The sequence below is a fragment of the Bradysia coprophila genome, unplaced genomic scaffold (assembly GCF_014529535.1).
Source record: "Bradysia coprophila strain Holo2 unplaced genomic scaffold, BU_Bcop_v1 contig_350, whole genome shotgun sequence".
In the NCBI taxonomy this organism is placed as follows: domain Eukaryota; kingdom Metazoa; phylum Arthropoda; class Insecta; order Diptera; family Sciaridae; genus Bradysia; species Bradysia coprophila.
This window is the reverse complement of record NW_023503608.1, coordinates 4,438,049-4,462,218: the sequence shown is the minus strand read 5'-3', so window position 1 is coordinate 4,462,218 and position 24,170 is coordinate 4,438,049. Positions and strand designations below refer to the sequence as shown.

The following is a 24,170-nucleotide window of genomic DNA, read 5'->3' as shown; positions in this document are numbered from 1 at the left end:
TCGAATGCCGAATAGAATGTTGTTGAAAAAAAAATTAAATTTGGGTCCTTGGCCTAAGGCCGCTACTAGGGCCCTATGTGTATTTCACATATAACTCGAGTAAATTTCATCCGTTTTTCGTAATTTTTGTTTGATTTGGAAGGTAATCGAATGCCGAATAGAATGTTGTTGAAAAAAAATTAAATTTGGGTCCTTGGCCTAAGGCCGCTACTAGGGCCCTATGTGTATTTCACATATAACTCGAGTAAATTTCATCCGTTTTTCGTAATTTTTGTTTGATTTGGAAGGTAATCGAATGCCGAATAGAATGTTGTTGAAAAAAAATTAAATTTGGGTCCTTGGCCTAATGCCGCTACTAAGGCCCTATGTGTATTTCACATATAACTCGAGTAAATTTCATCCGTTTTTCGTAATTTTTGTTTGATTTGGAAGGTAATCGAATGCCGAATAGAATGTTGTTGAAAAAAAAAATAAATTTGGGTCCTTGGCCTAAGGCCGCTACTAGGGCCCTATGTGTATTTTACATATAACTCGAGCAAATTTCATTCGTTTTTCGTAATTTTTGTTTGATTTGGAAGGTAATCGAATGCCGAATAGAATGTTGTTGAAAAAAAAATTAAATTTGGGTCCTTGGCCTAAGGCCGCTACTAGGGCCCTATGTGTATTTCACATATAACTCGAGTAAATTTCATCCGTTTTTCGTAATTTTTGTTTGATTTGGAAGGTAATCGAATGCCGAATAGAATGTTGTTGAAAAAAAAATTAAATTTGGGTCCTTGGCCTAAGGCCGCTACTAGGGCCCTATGTGTATTTCACATATAACTCGAGTAAATTTCATCCGTTTTTCGTAATTTTTGTTTCATTTGGAAGGTAATCGAACACCGAATAGAATGTTGTTGAAAAAAAAATTAAATTTGGGTCCTTGGACTAAGGCCGTTACTAGGGCCCTATGTGTATTTTACATATAACTCGAGCTAATTTCATACGTTTTTCGTATTTTTTGTTTCATTTGGAAGGTAATCAAAGGCCGAATAGAATGTAGTTGAAAAAAAAAATAGATTTGGATCCTCGGACTGAGGCCGATACTAGGCCTATGTGTATTTATACTCAATAAATTAAAATTTTAGGGCTATTTGAAAGTTTTGTTTTATTTGAAAGGAACGTCGTACGGGGCTTCGTAATTGCGCTATGCGCAATTTCTAAGATGTACACATTACATAATAATTTTACTTTAACTACTTTAACCGGCGCATAGGCTTACGGTCAAAGTAGGGTGACAGACGCACTAGGGTCACGTACGCAATAGATATACGGGTTTGTACGGGGCTCAGTCGCAGCAAACGCTCCGACTGTTCTGATGGCTCGTTTTTTATCAAAAAACAATCCGAAAACTTCTGAAAGTACTGAGTCAAAAATCTCTTAAGGGTGAAAATTTTCTCTGAAAAAATGTTTGAGCTCAAACGCAAAATGCGATCCCTCTTCCGATATCAGACATTTTGTAAGTTAAGACATAAGGCCCTGTGTCACCTTCAGCCTTGAATAGATTTTTTATCCTATTTATCAAGAAACGCCATTCCCTTACAACAGTTCGCTATCTCAACTATTAAACTACATAAACAGCAAATCGTGTTTGGTTCCCGTTGAATATGGTTCATCTTTGAAATTAACATGAACATTGAATTATGTAGTAGATTGATGAATGTCCTTTACCGTCTAATGTTTGCTGTGTATATGCAATGTGGAATATTTCTACTCTTATTGGAATTTATTTTATGAGAACATAAAAACAAACCTTTGCAGTACGAACATACTACAGCCAAACATTTTAGTATAATAAAAATTTGATTGATGACGCTGTCGGGGGTGGTTTTCCACCTGTCACTGTGTACATATACAAACATGTCTGTTCCGTTCCGCTAGGTGTTTTTAGCCACCTCTTACCACTTTTTACAGGTATACTCCGTCGTGTTTCATTCGTATAATCAAATTCATCTCTTGTATTCGATATTAAATAGGTTGAACGCCCAAACATTTCGGAAATATATACAACGTCACTTGTCGTTCCACCATAAAACAAAACTGAACAACTTCCACGCACCAAAAAAGGAAATCATGTTATCTTAACGACTGAGTAATTATTTATACCAAAAAAGTTTTTAAACAAAAATTTTTTTCTTCTTCTTCTTCTGAAATCACAAATAAATTTGAATAAAATTGTAATTACTTTGAAACTCATTAATTGAGTCTCGTAGATTTAATTTACATTTGATAAAAAAAAAGAACCGTTTGTGAGAGAGCGGTAGGTTGAAGTATGAAATACACCATGAGGCCTGCGACTATACATTATAATAGATATGGAGCGCAACAACAACAACAGAAAAAAAAATATCTAGGAAAATTCTTTAAGAGGATGTAAATAATGAAATGGGAAAATTTTTGGTTGAACCGTGATTAAAAATTGAATTAAACTTTAAGTAGATTTATAAAGTTTTTGAGTAAATGAAATTTGAAGTGATCTTATATATATATATATATAGAGAGAGAGGGGATTATTAAACCTTAAAATTTATTATGTTAAAATGAAGTCGTTCATTTAATAATTGAGTATACCGTCCCGTCACCATTGCATTCCAATTGTAAATTGTTTTGCAATGCCATCACATTAAATACGACAGTGTATTACGTTCCCAGTTTCAAGTACTCATTCAACTTTGAGGTTTCCATAGTATAATAATCTTTCGAAAGGGATCTGAATTTATACTCTCCATCAAGTTATGGCGATGAACTGGATTTCATTGGCAATGTGTATGCTCGATTTCAATTTTGTTGGGAGACAAGATTAATGTTTCGTTATATTATGGATACTTGTTGTGATTTGAAGATCCGCTAATTTTTTAAGTAAATAAGGAGATTTGGGTTGTCTTTACTTTATCGGCCTTGAACAGTGGCCGTGCTAAACGAACGAGCACTGTCCTCTGGATAGAGACGAATAAATTATTTCATCTGTGCGGCGCGGCGTGAATAACCTTATTTTCCCCCACGTAAATGCTGTGAGAAGATAACGTTTTCTTGACGCTCTCTCTGATGACATTTCAGGGACAGGGACATTTTGTTTCGTGGATAAAAACGGTTGTTCACGGTACGCACGGACGAAAAATTATGTGTTCACCTCGGGGAGAAATAGGAAATTCCATCGAGTGTAACTTTCGCTCTTGTTGCAATTTTCTATCTTATCCCCTTGGTAACCAAATAACCATTTCTTCCCTGTTTTCCTTGTATTTCAAAACGCAGAATATAAAATCTGGCAATACATTTGTACAAACGAAATATTTCATGTATAAGTGTTTCATTGAAATTCGTATGTGAGTGAAAGCCAAATTAAAACATAGCTAACGCCGACCCGTACGAAACACCTATTCGTATCAAAAGCCTTGAATGTGAAACTCTTCATTTCTCTTACTTCATTTTCTTCTCTGCTGAAAAACTATTCTTCCTTTTAAATCACTTACATTATCCACTCTTTGCCTTGTTATCATATACAATTAAATTGCCGGAGGCAATATAGACAGCCCCGTACGAAGTCAATTTTCATAAATTCCTATTTAAACAGCTATATACCGCTATATTTACCTATATTTCACTGTAAATAAACATTTCACAGAGGAATATGCTATTATATAGCTCTATATGCCTGTATATAGCTCAATATAGCTGTATATAGGTATATATAGATGTCCATATATGGAATCCCTGAAACCCCTCACACTTAACACATTATTTCCATGTTAACAGAAACTCTCTAAGCATCATTTTTCCCACTTTATATCGTTTTACTAAAATCCAATATGGCCGCCGGCAGCCATTTTGTTAGGAGACCGGAAATAGTACCGATGCTTTACATTCGTTAATACCTTTCAAACAAAAAAAAATTCATGAAATTCGGTCAAAATTTACTCGAGATATTGCCAAAATACACCACGTTCACTGTACTTCCGAGTAGCCAGATAAGAGCTCACTCCAAGAGACCTAGCTCACGCTCCGGAGAACATAATTTCATAAAAATTTTCCCTGATTGGTACGGTCAATACCTATCTAATAAAGCTAAAACAGACGAAATATGTTCAAATGTGGCCGACCTACAAGCAAAAACTGCTTGCCGCCCTGTGCCTGTTCCACACCAAGGGGTCTAACTCACGAGTCGGTCATCCGATTTCCATAAACTTTTTTTTTGTCGATCGGTATTGTAAATACCTTTTATTTGACGTATCACTTACAAGTTTAACGTTTAAATGTCCGGAGATATCTTCGAAAAACCGTAAAGCACTTATTGGGCCACAGCTCGGGAGGGGTCGATCCAAAATCACTCATCTTCGAACTTAGCCTGTCTTTTGACATTACCAAACGGGAAAAAAAAGAATTTTCAAAATCGGATGCGTTTTACTCAAGTTATCGTGCAGACAGACAGACGGACAGACAGACAGACGGACAGACAGACGGACATTTTTTTTTCGCGGATTTGGCATCTCTAGACAACCACAATAGGTTTCCCCTTACTCAGGGAGTCCAATTCGACGTGTTACAAACGTATGCGTAAACCTATAAGACCCCAGTACTTCGTACGGGTCTAAAAAGTTACTAAGTTCCAATTCTTTAGGATTGGATTTCATCTGTCATCGACAACGAAAAGTAAAATTGGCATATCACTATTGTCAATGTCGTTTTATATAGCAAAGCGGATGTTAAAACTAATGAAGTAAAGGATTTTTTTGTAAATCCGTTTTAAATACTTTTTGGGATAGACGAAGTAAAAGATTCGATAGTTAGCCTTTATTTAGATTAGATTATTCATTTATTTAGCAAAAGCTATTAAAATCACAAATTTACATAGAACACATATTGAGACAGTACACAAAACTCAAAAATTAACTTTCAAAAATTGTCTCAAATTATTTTTAAACGTCTGTTCACTCTTCTCATTCTTTATATGTCCGGGTAACGAATTAAACTGCACCAATCCCTTATGAAACACTGAATTCCAAGTTTTTTCCCTCGTCCTGCATGCTACCCTAAAGTCATTTTTTGATCTCGTAGGGTACATGTGTATATCACAGTTGTACGTCACCATATCGCTGAGGTATCGCGGTAGTTGACCATTCTTAAGTTTGTATATGAACTTCATCGTACTCTCGTTCACCCTCTGTTGTTTGACACTCAACAGGTCCAGTGCATCTAACATTTCCATTATGGGTGTCAGCCTCTTGCATCGAAGTATCGCCCGCATTGCTCGGTTCTGCAGTTTTTGCATACGGTCGAATGATGATGCGTCACTCAGATAAAGAAGCGATGCACAGTAGTCGAAGTGAGGGGCTATTACCGACTTATAAATGCTCATACTTGCACTGAAGGTAAGGTTTCTCGCCAATCTTGACAGGACTCCCACTTTCTTCGCCACTTTTTTGCAAACGTAGTCTATGTTTGCTTTAAAGCTCAATTTTTCGTCCAGCATCACTCCAAGGTACTTGTATTCACGTTCAATTCCCAACACTTCACCGTCCATTATAATTGAGTTCAACGGAGATTTCATCAATGCGTTTCCCAGCACCATCACTTTTTTCTTGCTAACGTTCAGCTTCAACTTGTTCTGCTTCAACCACTGGTTAATTCTTTCGAGTTCGATGTTCATTTCGTTTCGCATTGCGTCAATATCTTTTCCGTGTAGGTAAATCAATGTGTCATCGGCGAAAAGGTTTATGAATGCATTGTGTAGCTGACGAGGCATATCGTTCACGTATAACACAAACAAAATGGCGCCTAAAACGGATACTTGTGGGACCCCAAGGTCGTTCGCAATACGGTCTGATGTGTGTCCATTCACTTTTGTCTGCTGACTTCTGCCATCTAAATATCCTCTGAACCAATCGACCACTCGGTGGGAACAACCCAATTTGCGCAGCTTCGCTAACAGCCTTTTACGGTCGATCGTCTCGAACGCTCGTTTCAAATCTAGAAATACCGCCAGAATTGTATCACCTTGTTCGCCTATTTCCTTCCACTTCGCCAAGACCAGATTAAGCGCAGTTTCGCATGAGTGGTTCATCCTATATCCTGATTGATACAGCGATAAAAGGTCGTTTTCTTCGATGTACTTCATGTGCTGATTTTTTACTACAATTTCGATGAGTTTTTCCAATGTAGGCAGCATGTTCACCAGACGGAAATCTTCAGCTCGTTTCGGTCTAACAGTTTTCGGTACAGGCACTACCGTTGTAATTTTCCATTCATCCGGCATTGACTCATCCAGCGATTGATTTACAATGTCATTCACAATATCTCCAATAATCGGCCAGGCATCCAGCAGAATCCTTGGACTGACTAGCTTGGTATCGCTTTTGTTCTTCATCTCTCTTAAACATCGTTTCAGGTATTCTGCATCGACATGCTCGAAATCAAACACTGTTTGACACTGTGTCATTGTCTCATCTTCCAATTGACTCGCACCGAAATATTGACGTCGATGAACGATTAAAACCGAGACACATATAGAGCTTGATGAGTTCTTATTCCAAGAGCCACAATTTTTTGGGCTTAACGATTAAATGTTTTACGATAACCCTACGTATTCGACCAATTAAGTTAAGCCTTAACGTTAACGCTAAACCCCCTCTATAGTCCGTCCCAACCCAATGGAATCGTTATAGACGACGAATCAAGACTCCGCTAATAATAGGGATCTTTTTTGTACCACATCTACAACCAGAAATAATTTAAAATTTGCACTACGTGACCAAAAAAAGTTCCTCGAAATCGTACGAATAATCTTTTCGGAACGAAAAGCGGTGACTATTTCTTACATTTTATCATTTTTGTTTTTATGTTTAACTCATAAATAATAAGTCAAAATTCTCTGTCTCTTTTCACGAAAATGATTTCAAATGTTCACGTTTATTAGATCATTATACGAGAAAGTTTCGGACACGTAGTAAATTGAAAAGAAAAAGTGAAATAATTTCTGGACTTTGCCAAAAATAGATATGGTTTGTGTGTGGGGGGAAGAGTCCGTGCCGTAATTACAGATAATAATCTGAATAAAATATTTTTTTTTTATGGAAAAGGTGTATTACAGAGGCGGTGTATTTTTAAATGGGACGTGTCTCGATTACCTATATTAACAAACAAGTCACAGAAGTTCTTTCGCATTATTTCCATTAACACGTAGTAGATCAACGTACACGCTAACTTATGTTGACTAGAATTGCCTACTTACGTTGCCGACATATTACTCATTTATTAGAAAGGGTCATTAGAAGAGAAAAAAATTGTTAAACAAAAGGTACATGCTAAGAGAAAAGGTCGTGATGTGCGAAATGTATACGACTAAATTTAAAGATCGTGATGAATTAAAAATCTGTTGATATCAAGAAGGGTAAGAAATGTGTTCGGAATAGATGCTATAAATATAATGGAAGGTGATAAATATTCGGTAGTAAACAATCCCGCGTTGTTATGAAAAACAACATAAGAGTAAGAGTAGACATCAAAAAATCATTTCAAAAGTGGTTGGTTGTAAAACGCAGTTGTATTACCTCACTTTAAAAGCATAGATAGATATTAATGTTATAATATAGGATGAACTGGAAGAATAAACAATTAAAACAAATTATTCATTTGGTTCTACCCACTTTTCAATGAGCTTTTAGCAGGAGCATTTAAAAACTCCCATCCATTTTAGCATTAAAATAACAACAAGAACAACAATTAACCGAAACAATAATTCCATGCGATATCATTGAGCTATCACTGTGTGTACTGTACACATTACAACTGAAACCATTCAGCAAATTCAGAATATGGTTGAAACTTTATTTATTTAATAGAAATGCTGCTACAGCTTATTCACATTGGTTTACAGACATCAAACTGTATTCACTTGCAAATCCAGAGCACATCCGAAATTTATATCAAAACATAAGTCCACAGTTCAAGCGTTCATCATGATCTGTAAAATCCTCAGTTTCCTTGTCATGAAAATATCTTTTCGCATGGTCAACATGTAATTTTAACCTAAACGCATAAAATATGATTGTCGTAGGGTGGATCGATTTTTTGTGCAAAAGTGTTGAGTATCCGAGTGATATGTATCTTACAACAGAGTATGTCACAAAAGAGGGAGAGAGCTCTGACTTGACTTGACTCAATGTGCGTCTTCATTTCGAGCTTCTGAACCTGATCCATTTACCAATAACTGCTTTGAAAAAAAAGAGTCGAATCGGGAGACTGAATCGTTTTCTTGCTCTGAAAACCCTGAAACCCGAATCAATTGTTCGAACTTCATGTTAGAAAGGAGCTGCAAAACCTCTCATTTCTGCAGGACACATTTCAAAAGCCCTTCATTTCGTTGCACCCTTTTAATGCCCATGGAAACTACTTTAAGGCAACACAACGTGGAGCAAAAGAGAGTTATTTTCCCACAATTCTACCAGTGGCACCAGTTATGCATCGTCGACATCATCAGAATTGTGCAATTGTCTTCGGGCATCATTATCCTATTGTTTAATAACCATACATAGCATGTGATGAAATGCAAACGAAATACTAGGTGGTACAACACCGCACTGCATCCAATAAGAAATGGTGTTATAAATGTTTGAATAATTAAGTGGACAATTGTAAAATACAAAATGTACTCGATGCTTCATGGAAAATGTTGACATTTCTGGGATGTATACACACCGTGTAAGTGTTATGTAGATCATTAAATAATAATTTCTCGAATATTTAGGACCCAATGCAATGTGAATTAATGAATTGTTAAACATTGGACAAAGATTCTAATTATTTCTGATTTACTTTGTATATTACTTCAGACACTCCACACGAATGAAGAAATTATACGTTCTTCAATCCGGTTGACAGACTGTGTGCTGGAAATTCAAAATGCATGAACTTTCCGAATTAAACAATAAATTGCATGCAAACATTACCACTGTATGCCCCGACATTATGCTTCAATGTAACAACTTAATTTTGTATTGTATATGTATGTACATCGCAGGCGATTAATTTCACACCCTTACGAGACGTAAAATAATAAAACAGGCTACACATGCACCTCTCTACCAGACACGTTAGCCGCGGTCTTGATACCGGCGCTGTTGTATCTAATGACCATCCATCCCAGAACGGAAGTGGACTGAAACCATTAGCAACATATGTTGTGAGTACGAATAAAACTGTAGATGCACAAAGGGTCATAGTCATACAAACTTAAACATCGAATTATTCACGGCCTGACAATCTTGATATAATAAAGGTATGAACAGTTTCGAACAAGGAAATGATTAAATGTTGAATTCATAAAGACACATAAAGCAGAGGAAGTAAAATAGAAAGTTTAATAGCGAAGAAACTGAGAAGTGTCTTACAGCCGAACTTGATTATTAACCGTCAATAGAAGCTCCGCCACATGAAACTTCTCGGATCGGCTAACATGTTTTTTCACAACAGACTATGCCGTTGAATAGATCCAAAAGATAAATTTTATGTTCTATCAATCCAAATATTGAACATGATGAGATTATGCATATAAACATGTTCCAACGAATGGACGATTCACATAGACTTGGTCGACTATATCAACTCAGAAAGGCTCGCATGCTCAAATTTCGCACATGGTGTAGCATCTTTAGAAAAATGAAAAAGCTGGATCATAAAGCGGGTTCTAAATGCATCTAGTCATCTGTTATCGACAGCAGCGACAAAAATAAAAGCTACGAGCTGCATTTATCTTCGAATAATATAGCAAAATTTTATTGTTAAACCAAATGAAGTGAAAGATTTGATTTCAGTCTGTTGATGCTTACTGTCTCAATGGTTTATAGGCAGAATTCCTTCTGGTAGTTATTGTCATACATCTGAAGTTGCCGGAAAATGTTTAACCCTCTCTTCGTACGAGTCTGTACGTTCTGACATAAAGCTGTGTCGTGAATAAAAACATATATCGAAAGTTTCTAAACTTTTTAATAAGTTTTACATGCAAGTCAAGCAGTAGTTACGTGGATTTATTCCCCACAATTAATGCATAAAGGGAACATATTTTGTTAAATAAGCTTTAGAAATTTGGAAAAGCTGAGACATTTGCTTATGAATACAATGGCTCTGTAAACTGTAAATTTTGACAAAACATTACGTGTTGGAGGGAACTCATTTCCTAGTTAAACAAATTTCGTAATTTAAATTTGAGTAAGACTATCTGTATTTTTAACACATCCTTCCCTCAGTTCCGCAAAAGGTGTTAAAAATCTTCCCCCACTTTTGGAGTGACGTAATTTATGATCTACCCCTTACCGGCACACTATTTGATGAGTCCATCTGCACGCACACGGCTCGCTTGTTGTCAGTATTGTTAAGGCATCCATGTGTACTAAATAGATTAAAATATATACGACTCCGTTCGCCATTCACCGAGCTGAATATGGAACAAATCGAGTAATATATATACTAATACAAAACCATAATCCTTCTCGTTACGAAACATTATTTGCAATGCTGAATAGAATAACAATTGTACATGGCGACGTAATAGGATCATAACACTTATTCATGTTGATAAACGCACTTTTATTACACCACCACTTCACGGTAGTAGTTAAAATATTCATTGCTTTATAATCCATATACCATGTTACCATGTGAATTATGCTAAGACTATACCAGTTTCTTCCACAGATATTACAGACATTATGTAACATCTGACGTCAGCTTATTACGTGGTTGGAAAACACTTTGAAATTAGGGAACATTGAAATTTTAATAGCAAATTTTCTACGGCCCAATAATGACTGCTGGAAGAAATCGTTAAACGACAAATTTACTTCGGTAAAATCGACAATGTCTCAATATCCTAAACCGTGCCGTTAACTTCCTGTTAACGCAAAATCAACCCCATACATCCAATAAAATATTACGTTACAACTTACAAGCAGTATATATACCGGAGAACAACAATAACCGATCATCGTTTTGCCAAGCAAATGGGAAACCATTTACCTGAATCGCAACCAAAACCTACTCGGAAAACGCCTAAAATCATGAAAATCGTTTTAATATTTTATTATTCGCAGCACAACAATAGGAAAACGTGAACAGAAAACCAAAAAAGAAGTTTCTTAATTTCATTTCTCTTTAGTCGAACCGCAAATTTACAGAACCATCAGTTAGAAAATTTATCTCTTTGCTTCCTCGCTTCTTTTTTTTCGGTCCTCTCTCCTTTTGGCTCGGGTTATATCGGTGGTGGCATAAAAATGTACGTAATGATATGTTATAATATGCTAGGCATACACGTAATATTAGAGGAGGGACACAAGAAGACTGCTCAGCAGCATTTTTTATGTAGTGTGTTGTGGTGTTATGGATGTGAAATGACGGAAAACGTTCGGATGTTAATTGAAAATTTGTTTGGTGAAAACATTTTTTTTCTGTACATCGTGTGTGTATGTGTGTGTGCCGAGTGTGGATGGGATGACCGTTAATCATTTTATAAATAGCAGTTGCGTTCATGAAAAAAGAAAGAATAATGACATAACGTCAGACAACTGTACGCGACACGTCCTCCTCTCCCCCACCGAACTTGACGTCTATTTAGACAACATTTTTGTTGAACATTCAGACATTTCATTTGCATAGAAAAGCAGAAAATTGAATTGGTACGTTAAATGTGTTCATCGAGAAATAACCTCACAGCGACGCAAATCATTTTTTGAATGCCAAAGAGCGATTTTAGATACTTTTGCCTCCTTCACAAGCCACTCTGCGGATTAAATAACTATTGTAGTACAGTGTGGGAAATCGGAAAATATTTTTAATGAAATTGAATAAAAATCGATCGATCTCATCAGCCATTTACAGATGGCAAGTATATCATCAGCATGATTACAGAATCTATTACTTCTTTTGTCTAAACAATTACTTTCTTGGAAACATTTGTTGATTTAGATGTAATCACTGTTAACTACAAAACAAGGACATAATATTCTGCGACTAGCGATATGAACCTAAGGTCTTACCACAACGATAACGACGCGACATGTTGGACTCTGGCAGGCAAATTGATGGGTTGATGTCGTTTGTGTTACTTGTTTGGTTGTTTCACCTTTCTGAAAATTTTGAAATAATTTCAATCTGTGTCATTGACCTATATATCTGCATCAAAACGCCAGGCATAACATTAGTCAATTTGTCGGAATTTCACCCCTTTTTCGCTAATTTAGACAAATAATGGCAGAAACATATTATAATACACTAGCCGTTCGGAATATCACCGCGGTAAATACACAAACAATATACCATTTTCCAGTTCAACTGATGTGTGTGTGTAGCAGCATAGCCCAGAAATGTAGTCAAACATAACTATTTATTATGATAATCTAAATTATTGGGTGGTATAAACATGATTAATGACATAATTTGTTTGAATTTTCCGTTAAACAAAACTAATAATGCCCTTTCTCTGCCACAACGCTTAATGGTTGTAAATCATAATTATGCAGTTCGAATTGCATATAAATACACATTCGTACATTGTTCGGTACGTACAGAAGTCAACCTACTACACTCGATTCGTACATGTTGTTAATCGTTGAAAATATTCTTTCTCGAATAGATGGGTTGTTTTGAAATGGCTGGTAAATGGCCCGTAAACACAAAAGTTAGTAATAGCATGCAATGGTTGTTAATGGGCATTGTAAAACATTAAAGTCATCACTACCATGGCTATGATTGCAGATTGCTACATTGTGGAATTTCCAGTAAACGATGTATGAGTTCATGTTAATTGAATTATGGTGCAATTAGTTTCGAAGAAGTTTTATTCGAAGTTTTAGACTTTTGATTAACCATTAAGAGACGACAGCGAGGACGAGGACATAAGCGATGATATCTGGCTCTACTAGCCTTACGTAATAAAGATTATTCAAAATAGTGATTTTGTAACATGTCGTCCTCGTCTCCTTCCGTTAGTGACAGATTCCTACCTAGTCCTACTTCATCCTTTGAAAATCTAAATTGTATTCACATCATATGTTGATATGTTGTGTATGTTGGTTCTGTAGAAACAAAATTACTTAATACAAATTGCTAACGATGCAATACCCTGTCCCAAGAACGACTCAGTGTTGTTATCACCGAATTCCAACTCTTACTTACGGAAAGGTTGAAGGAGTCGTCTAGTATTTGATACAACGTTATTTAACTGAGCTCATTGGTTATGTTCTAACCGGTGACCTCATAACTGTTTACTTGAGAACTAAGTCTTTAGTTTGAAGTACCCGCTAAAAAGCAATCCAGGAATAAAGTGCTATACATACGTTAACTCCATAATAATCCTTGCAAAAACTGACATTCAACAAAATATTTCGGGAAAAAATAATCCCAAAAAAATACATAAAGTGCCACAATTCCAGTACTGTTTCAGTTTTTATGAGTTTGTTATACCTCATTAGTTTCAACAGTCCTATGAACGGAAGTTAAAAATAATGCTAGCGATTTATTTGAAATTGCGGAAGGTGGTTGATTCAGATCCGGTTTCGCGATTCTTGGTGGTTTTTCCACGTCCAGGTTTGCAACAATACCGTATACAATGGATATACCTACCTGTGTTTCATTTTATGTTTTACGTTATCCAATGGATAGGAGGTTCAGTTGCATTCCTCTCATAGCATGGAATTGTATATTGTGAAACTCCATTCGGTTCGCTTTTTTCCCTCAATTTTCATTGCATTTGTTTTGTAACCGCAAGCCATAAATTTAGTGTCACTCTAGCTGCAGGTTTTCGCCTTTACTATTTATGTATCGCAACTATATATGGCTTGGGAGATTTTCTTTCAACGTTTTTTTCTCTCCTTTTTTGTTTTTTTTTTGTTTTGTGGAAAATTTTACGAAATTTGTTGCAAAGTTATTTTATAGTGCACCAAAGCAGACGTTGTTTTAGTTTCGGATGAAAGAGTACTGGAGAGTTAAGTTAAATCAACTGAATTATAGACGGTTTATAAGACAAATGTGTGGAATCGATTGTTGGTTCTATTTAAAGGGATAAAAATGATGGGATATAGTTTCTTTATGATGCTACTTCGGAATTCTGTACGGGAATTTCGTTTACAATTTATTTTTTATTAGAGCTAAATTACAGGTGCAAATAGGTGTAGTTTTGTCTAGGACAAGGTGCTAAATGATACATGATGGAAATGTAATCACGTCAAACTTTTAGCAACGGTTAATCATCTGTTACTGGCATCAACGAAAGAATTATGCGATAAATCTACGGTCATTCGTACACGGTGGGGTTGAACAAAACTTAAATAGAGTCGCGAGACCACCTCTGATTTTTATTCATGGTCTTATTGAGGGACTCGAGGACTATCAGGAACTACATTCAGTTCGCGGATCCTTCCAGCCGTTTCGGAGAACTGGCACTCATGGCCGTGCGGGACCGACGAGTCAATTTGAATACCGATTGTTATCGCAACGGATAGAGGGACTAATTCTTTCTTTATAAATAAGTGGTTTAAGTTATTTGAAGCAATTCTTACATTACGTAATTACGTTTATCTGGAGTCGGTTAAAGCTGATTTCCACATATTTTTGTGGAAAATTTCCTCTAACTGCTATCGAAGTCAGCTTCAAATCAGATACTACGTGTTAATGTAAGAATTGATTCAAATAACTTAAACCACTTATTTATGAAGAATGGATAATAATTCCACTCATCTTAAAGGAACGGGTACTTGAAGATAGATGATAAATTGAAAATTTCGTCGTAGAGTGACCTTGCTGCAAACAAAATGTAGTAACAGATACTTGTTGTGAGGCTGGTTTGGCAAGTATGGTATCGTTGTATAGCTTAGACTGCAGGCTGATCAGGCATTATTGTTTTATTGCAGACAGAGTCAACCTGTCTATAACAGATGAGACCAAGTTTTGCTGAGGATGGTAAAAATAAATTTTTATTCACACAAATTTTGTAAAATCCATTCTCGGTGTTTAATAGCGCATGGAATCCTCTACCAATATCGCCATTCAAAGGGGGAGCCATTTTCACACGAATTAGCTTAGAACTAGTACCTCTATCCGCTGTGATAACAATCTGTATTCAAATTGACTCGTCGGTCCCATGAGTGCCGGTTCTCCGAAACGGGTGGAAGGATCCGCGAACTGAATGTGGTTCCTGATAGTACTCGAGTCCCTCAATAAGAACATGAAGAAAAATCAGAGGTGGTCTCGCGACTCTATTTAAGTTTTGGTCAACCCCACCGCGATATATTTTAAAACAAATGAAGTACAGGATTCTGTGTCAACACACTACGAACACCTAAAAAGTAAAAGATTTGCAGATTATATCACAATTGGCTTGAAATTTGTCATTTCACCAGCAAAACAAGTACACTTGACCTTGGTCAATGAATTTCTAAGAATTTCAATATCACATTTTCATGCTGAATATTTTGAATCGATAACAAAATCATGAATTCGTAAAATTTTAATTTAATGGCAGACATGAGAAATATTCGTTTAAATTCAACATTGGTTGTGTGACTGTGACTGTTGTGAAAAGGTGCTAGTATATTTTTTCAAAAAGCTTTCCTATTATATTTCCATAATTGTTTGCAATGTTTACGGAAACAGGCAGAAGAGCAGTTCAAACATTCAGTTTTTCATTTCATTTCCGTTGTGTTTGCATTCTTTCATATTTTTTAGAAAATTTGTTACCTTTCCTAATATAGATATAAAGAAGAGGAGAAAAAAAAGAGGATGAGAAATAAGGACGTCACTTGAATATCTAATAGAAATAAGCATAAACATGAACATAATGAACATAAAAAATATAAATTAAGGAAAATAAATTAGATTTTCGTCTTGCACAAAAGGAACAAAAGAATTTTTTTTATTAAATTCGAAGTGTGAGAATGGTGTGGATGCTATTTTTTTCTCGGTTTTCGTTTTAAATGGAAATTTCCTTTATGATTAAGTTGTCATTAGACTTATAATTTAGAATTTCTCAGCGTTCAGACTGTCATTGCAAAATCAGTCTGGGAAACATGATTGATTTGACGGTATTTATTGAGTTGTAATGTGCTTGTAACAATTTTGACCGTCCATCTAAACCTACCGAAAACACTAAAATACAAAGTGGCCGAGTCAATTTATTGCTCTTTCTTCCTACACCTCTCCGTCTGTAACGGGAAAAAAACTAAATGAAGAATTGATCGTTTCATTGATAGCATTCGATTGAATGTCTTTTTGGAATCTGCGTGCCCAAATACAGAACCCTACTTACAATTTTTTGCACCCTACTATGCGCTTTGCTCGCAGCGCGCATCTGCTGTACATGACCAAATAAGAATGAAGTCCGAGCTCATCGCTTTTTTTTCGATTTTCGGTAGCTGTTGTCGATTAACAGATTAAATTGTCGTCTGGAAAAGGTTAACTCCCCAGGTTGACACACTGAATTAATAACGAAAATAGACTGGTCTAACTAAATTTTCTATCCAATCAGATTATCTACCAAACATTTCCTTTTATTGCGCTCAGAAAATCATGTTGAACAATATTTTATGTCGTAGTCATTTGTCACGTAATCTTTTTTATTTCTCAATGCTCGACTAAACTCTAATTAGTTAATAAAAAAAGTGTACTGAATGAAACACGAATAGCCTTTCCACTTGATAAGGTTCTGTTTTTTTATATATTTATTAAGTTATAGTGGCTGGAATATAAGAGTTGAGAGTACTGATGCTTATGTTATGTGTTTACAGGTTTATACAATGTACAGGTCAGCGCAAATAAAATAAGAAAAAGAATGTTGACTTTGTTAACATTTATTTCAAATAAACGATAGACACACGTGACCGAAAAATTACAACGCACAGACAAAACGGGAGTCTCTGAACCCACTCGAATAACAAACTAATTGACAGCCAAAAAGTTGTTCAGGAATGAAAAATATATTTTTTTGACTAATCTTTTGCAGACGACTAAGTCATCCGCTAACAATAATTCAGTGATGATGAAGGTCATACTTTATCGCAAGATGTATGCCAAAACAAATGAAGTAAAAGATTTTACATGCTGTACCCCCTGGAAACTCGTTTTCCGTCAATGACAGCAGAGCTAAAACTCGTTTCCAGTGGTCTTCGCGAGCAAAATACTCTAAGCAATGGTCTGGAAATTATTTACTTGACTTGAGTGATTATATCCCTCGCCTTCGGCTTGAGCTGCTCTCAAAAGAGAAATGTCCCAACCAGTAATTATAGCTACCAGTTGCATATACCCAGGTGAACATAAAAACCTCAATTTCATCGACAAGTTGAGGATTTCTTCTTCGCTAGAAAATTCAAAATGAGGGACAGATTCTATGGAAATTGAAAAATAGAACTAAAATCGCCGCTGTATTCAATTTAAAAAAAAAAATAAAAACCGCCATTCAATGCTCAGAACAAAATTATACCAACCAATAAAGTGCTGGCGCTTTCCACTCAGACATATTACATACAAGAACGTCGACGTAACAAACAGTGAGTCTAAATGCCAATCGAAAGGTTTTCAAAAAGAAAAATTAATAAATTTATGTTCAATGTAATAATCCATGCACCACATACGAGCATGTTGTAATCTGGAAATATTGAGATTAAAATTTTAAAAATTCATATTATCAATTCAGTTGTGTAAATACGATTTTCTTTGAGAAAATGTTACGTTAATATAATGGAAAATAACGTCTACCAGTATTTATTCCATGTTCAGCGAACGACACACTCTCAACTCCATGATATGTTAAATAACATACAACCTAACAATCCTCTTTTCCTATCTGCCAAACAGCACGTATACTTATACTTACAGCATAGAATTCGTGGCCCTCTCTCGCTACAAGCACAAAAGACAAATTCATGTATTATTATTATCTATCACACAAAAGCATGCACCGAGAATATTGTTTTTGCTTCTTACAATTCGCTGCCATTGCCCACACTTCTGGCCTATATTATACAGTATAGATACAGACAGACCTCTGTGCCAACCGAATGATATAATGTTATTATAACGTGATGGTGATTTGTATGCATGTCGAAAAATAACCCACAGGCATGGGGCATGTTATAGAAAGTAAGCTTCTTTGAGCCCTCCATTTTAAAACCAAATCTAAAGAGACTTTTTGGTTGGAAAGCTGCAAGCAGTATGATAGCATTTCACTATTTCACTTTGTTACCATATTGGTTCTCTGTTAAACTTCAGTCAGATAAAAATATACATTTTTGATGTACGAGTAGGGATTGTGTTGAGCATAATGTTATTTTGTACCAAGAGATATTCATACAGTTGAATGAGATGTACTCCATTATTGTAATTAAAGGCTATATGATTGACACAAATGAATAGTGAATGCACGCACGCTGTTAATTGTTGTTAAAGAGCTTTTGTGAGCTTTGTCAGATGTAGTAGAAGCTTACAAATTCCCATTCAAGTAAATAGTAAATTAATCAACGTAGCATTGGCTTAGCAAATGCATCTTCAATCAATAAACGAACAAGTTGCATCTTATGGAAGATCGGAACTCCAGAGCATGAACTCTTGTACATTCGAACACTCGTTAAGCAAGAGACGTTTAAGAGTTACTTGAAAAGATTTATCAGATAAGTCCTAAAGAGACAAATTTTTATACTTTTGGATGAATTAATATATTTAACACATTTTGACTAATATTTCGACGTCCATCTTATTTTGAGTTTTAAATTGCATGCCACGGTGGTACTGAGTGAAGTGGTTAGAAAGGTATAAAAAATATAGGCGTGGGAGATTGTATGTATAAGTACACTGAACGTTATGCAAATCACAATATAAATGGAACGCAAGTTTCGTGTGAATTTAAAGGCGAGTACACAGTTCCTGAAAAATCGTTGAAAAATGACTGAAAAGAGCATACGGTCCACTGACTGCAAAATGTTTGAAAAATGTTTAAAAAATGTGTGCAATTACGGGCCAAAGGTACCACTTTATATTTTAATGGTATACAAATGCTGCGCTATTGGTAACTTTGGTGATTGTAATTCTATACATTTTTCAGTCAGTGGACCGTCATTTTTCAACCATTTCAGGAACTGTGTACTCATCTTAAGACTTTTAAGTGCAGCGTCACATTTCGTTTGGTTTGGTTTGGTGAATATGATAGGATGAATGTTGTAAAAGGGTTTCAACACAGCAAAAATTCTATTGAAATTATAGGTGCTACAGCAAAGTGACTTTGCGCTGCACTCGAATTCACCAGAGAATTGGGTTTTGGGTGTTATTTCGGATTTGCATTACCTTCACGTTCACGTCGACCTATAACTGTAAGTCAATATTGTAATCCTTTTATTTTTTAAAAGACGAAAACATTAAACTCGAGGATTGCATGGATTTTTTTCAGTTTCTTGTCTTTACCCTCGCCGTCTGACCTAAATGTGTTTCCATCAATTTCACTTATTGACCAATCCCATATTTTAGCACCAGTAGATATGCAAGCACACATACACACTTTTAATTGGTAACTCCAATTATAAAGTGAAACTTCGAACTAGTAACTATTTCATTACATGAAATGGGAAAGTGTAAGGCATGTACGGTAAAATTCAGCAATTCATGTTAATAGAAATTATTAAATTCAATTTAAAATTTAATTGCTTTTGTGAAAATTGGTAGAGAAAACGTGTTGCATGTTCGATGTGATTTTATTATGGCTGTAACCCAATAATTGAGCATTTTCACATTGAATGGATGCCCCATATGGTTTACCCTGATATTGTGTTTTCATATGAATTTATGATTTCTAATTTAATTAAAATAATTTTCCGAAATTTGGCCCATTAATTTCAACGTGCAAATTACTATTTGCATTTTCAATTTCAACGCGGGAGAAAAAAAAATATTCGCCGACTAAATAATGCAAAAAGTTAAATTTAATAATTCTTTTCATTGGAATTTTGCAGTCTACATTATATAGATATGACATGTAAATATACTAGATACCGGCTGCGCTATGCATTTAATAAATTATGGAAAATGAAAATTGAAATAAAAAGAACACAAACTGCAAAATCAGGATCTAAAATGGTGTGGGGAGATGAAAATAAATATTCAAATCAATTTTTGCAAGATGGATGAAATGCGGTGGAGACCAAATTCACATATAGTGTGATAAACGTGAATGTTTAAAACAGGTATGATCTAATGTCTCGGAGAACATAGTCATTCTTTAAACGCACTCATTTCTATATTATTTTGACATACACTGTGAATGCGTAGAAGATAAATCGACCGATCGGCCATACTTGCTTTTTAATACTAATCCTTAGCAAACATTTTTCATTCAAACATTGAAAACGGTTTGCTCAAACTACTAATGAGATATTAAAAGTTTTCTCTTTGTTCCAGCTGTACTGTACGTATACGTACATTTATTGTTCACGATTAACTTTGTTTAAATCTCAATAACAAGAAGAAAAAAAAACTTTCACAAAGCTAACGACATAGACATGCTTCTAATAATTAAATTTAACCTACGCGAAATTCTAATCAACTCGAAATAAATGTCTTTGATACAAGACGATACGTATCAAACTCCTTTATATACCTAACAGCGCAAAATTTTGTGCTAAAATATTTTATTAATTATGAAGCAAACTATGTGTAAAATTCATTGAGAAATATATAGCTTTAAGCTACAAAACTCATGTTACGCGATGTATTTCAACATCGTGTAACATCTTTTGTTGTGATCCTTTGGGGATCTAACTCTTCAAAGGATTTGAAATAATAAGCAAAACTTAGCGCTATGCTAGTTAATATATTCCGATTAATCTTTTATAAAATATGAGATATATAATGCATTATACTAGCATAAGGAAAGAAATAAGGGTTCCTTGAAGAGGTTCAAATAACTTTGAATAGCAATGTATCAACGACAACACTTTGCGAATGGTGTGGTGACTGAGTTTTAAAAACATTAATTTATTTATTGTAATTTGTTTAAACACTCTACAAAAGTTGGAATTATTTTCCCCTAAAATAGCTACAGCACCACATACACCAAAAATTTCGAAATGTTTTATAGATAAGCATATGCGGTGTCAACACCTCTACCAATGACCATAATTTCAGATAAATGCGTTACGTATCGTCGGTGATGTGCATCGATATAATATATTGTAGATAATGAGACACGAAGAACGAAATTCCGGAAATATGTAGCACACATACAATTGCAAAAAATACGAATCACAACGCAAAACGAAGATAAAAAGGAAATTGAGAAATGCAGAGTTTCAATTATTTTCAAATATTTGTATGACATTACTTCGCGCGCTTTCTCAAAACGTAAGTTACGTTACACATACATCCATGTGATCTATCCGCATAAAGTTACTTTGACATTACTTATCTACCCTATATTATATCGATGGTGATATGCAACAAAAACTATTTTGGTCACCCTAGTGCAGACCATTTTTTCATGATTTCTGGCGTGAAAACATAATTACTTCGAGGATTTTTGTTTGTTGCAAATGACTCAGAAGGGTCGCCTGATTCAATTACTGTATACCCACCAAAAATCACCGATGGCTTGTTTTTAAGTTGTTCGCAGTTTTGGCAAATTGACTCTTAAGACTAACTTCGCACGCATGAATACAACAGCCTCTGTAATAACCTTCGACGTTTGAAGTGTATAAAAACTTTCAAATCTAAGTTGAAAATCGAAGTGATGAAAGGTGCCTATGTTTAAAATGTGATATCGCCTTACTTTTACTTGAATTGAGATGTGCAGTTTGAACCAAAGCACCTAGCAGGGTAATAGAGGTATTTTGGTGTCAAATAGAGTAGTTTTTAGTACGAGTTGCCATTTGCATTGAATTAGACAGGAGCCGCCTTGAGATGCCGTATTGGATGTAAATTTGAAAATCGACAACAAACGAAAAAAATGGTTACTGAAAAGGATTTTAACGAACTTAACTCCGAGAACAAACATAAACGATTACTAAGACTTGCATTGGCGCTTCAACTTAAAAACGGACACATAATTTTCTTCTAATGCTGTTAGCCAATCATTGTCAGTAACACTATCAGTTAGTTTATCCTTCAACATGACAAAATCAGTTATCACATCATCGTTGGTGGCATCTGAATTTATTTCGTCATTGTTATCTAAATCGATTTCAACCCCATCGTTCATATCAAACAATGTCGGAACTGCATCCCCGGTTAAGCGTGGTTGCTTGAGCTGGATTCCTTTTTCACTCACTCACAGTCTTTACATATTTGACGTCGAAGTGAACAATGCACATGTGTTGTGTTGAATGTATCGGTTCTAGGAATCATTTTTAGCCAGAAGGATTTCAAATCCTCATCAGATGGAAACTGAAAGCAGCTTACAGTCGGATCATTCTTATACGCACATTTCGGGACACAACATGCCTTGCCTATCTATTAATTAGATGAAAGGATTTGTTAACCTTATTTGCAATATTTTTTTTTTCAAACAACAGAATATTTCCTTTTTTGATTTAGGTGTGGAATCGATTTTAATGATATAGATTTGCATACTTCTTAACTACAATTTTCAATGAAGTAATTTAGTTTTCGTATGCGGACTGCTACGTGATGTTAGATTACTTTATCTACTGTAAGTTGAAAAAATTCATAATTCTCAGCGTGAATCTAGTTAGCAAAGACAGTCAATTTACGCACTAAAATTTCCGTGCGCATAAGTTTATATATTTAGTTATATGCTTTATGCATATAACCAATATAGCAACTTATGCGCACGCAATTAACAGAATCCTACAACGATCATATGTAGCAGGATTTTGTGTTGATGTGTTTTGCTTGCAAATTATGAATATTTCAACTAACAGTAGATAAAATCTTGTTGCTAACACGTTAGTAAATGGGGTTTTGCGCACACGAACATCTATTGCGCAAAACAAGCCCATTTACTGACTAGTTAGCAAAATAGCTATATTAATGATATCAGTGATCAGATTTTCATTTAAAGAACATGGGTGCCAATTTTACAAATATATCTTGAGTGTAAAGATCTTAAAAAATAAAAATGACATTTGACACTGTCAAATTTACCTACTTTATTTTTTTTCTATTGTCCTGCAAGCACCTTGCAGTAGTTTGAATTTATTTATTTATTTATTTGACTCTGTGATATAGCCTAACTGTCAGACAAAGATTTGATTTCTAATCGCTGAACTAAAGTTTCTTAGACCAAATTTTCGGTGAAAATGTATTTATTTTTATCCATAAGATTGATTTGTAAACTGTTTTTACTTGAACAATTCGTAATCCCCAGATTATAATAAAGGAATGATAAAATAAATGAATTTACGTGTTACGGCATGTTTCATTTTCATTTACATTGCCTAATCACGTAAAGCATTGTACTTACGAGGTTCAAAGTTGTTATTTGACAAGTGGGGAATACACCCCACTTATCAAATACACAACTTGGAACCTCGGAAGTAATATACTATTAAAAAAAATAGACAAAGAGTGTAATTTTACTGAAAGTAATTTAGAACTTTATGAGATTTTTGGTTGCGTATCTTTGGCAATACGCGTTACATTGAAGATAAAGTTTTTTAACAGCAGTAATGACAGTGTCCTCAAATAGTAGGTTCGTTAACAAATATTTTGTATTGTTGGTTTCGACTCTCAGATCAATAATAATAGTTAGTTCTTCTTCACAGATCTTCTTCATTAAATTAATCTGAGACTCTGCATCTTGAACATCTTCTTTTAATTTGTTGAACGTTTTATATAAATTTACCATTTGATCAATACGTTTTCCCGTGTATCCTAGTGAAACCGCCACAAAACAAGAAGGAAGGCCGATATCCTGCTGTATCGTTTTTCGTACGCAGTCCCAAGGGTCGTAAACCAAAGAATTTTTCAATGCAATCAATTTACCAGATGCTTCGTTAAAACTGTCCAAACTTTTTTCAAAATGTTCTGTTGCCGACCTTATTTCTTCTATTCCATCACTGAGCACTTTCATTAGCGTATTTAGCGTAAAGTAGGATCGGGAATTGATTAATCTCCTGAAAAATCTGTTGTCGTACAGTTTAATGTATTCATTG

At 35.0% G+C, this 24,170-nt stretch overlaps 2 long non-coding RNA genes across 2 annotated transcripts; one reads left to right on the top strand and one right to left on the bottom strand.

The window, feature by feature from the left end:
- Window positions 1-4,184: 4,184 nt before the first annotated feature.
- On the bottom strand, window positions 4,185-23,025 carry LOC119080352. Its single transcript, XR_005088316.1, has 3 exons — window positions 22,696-23,025; window positions 21,500-21,504; window positions 4,185-4,220 (listed from the first exon to the last, which is right to left on the bottom strand). It is a non-coding gene; the product is annotated as an uncharacterized LOC119080352 (long non-coding RNA).
- Window positions 12,355-14,532, top strand: LOC119080353. Its single transcript, XR_005088317.1, has 4 exons — window positions 12,355-12,364; window positions 13,214-13,218; window positions 14,035-14,037; window positions 14,399-14,532. It is a non-coding gene; the product is annotated as an uncharacterized LOC119080353 (long non-coding RNA).
- Window positions 23,026-24,170: the final 1,145 nt, after the last annotated feature.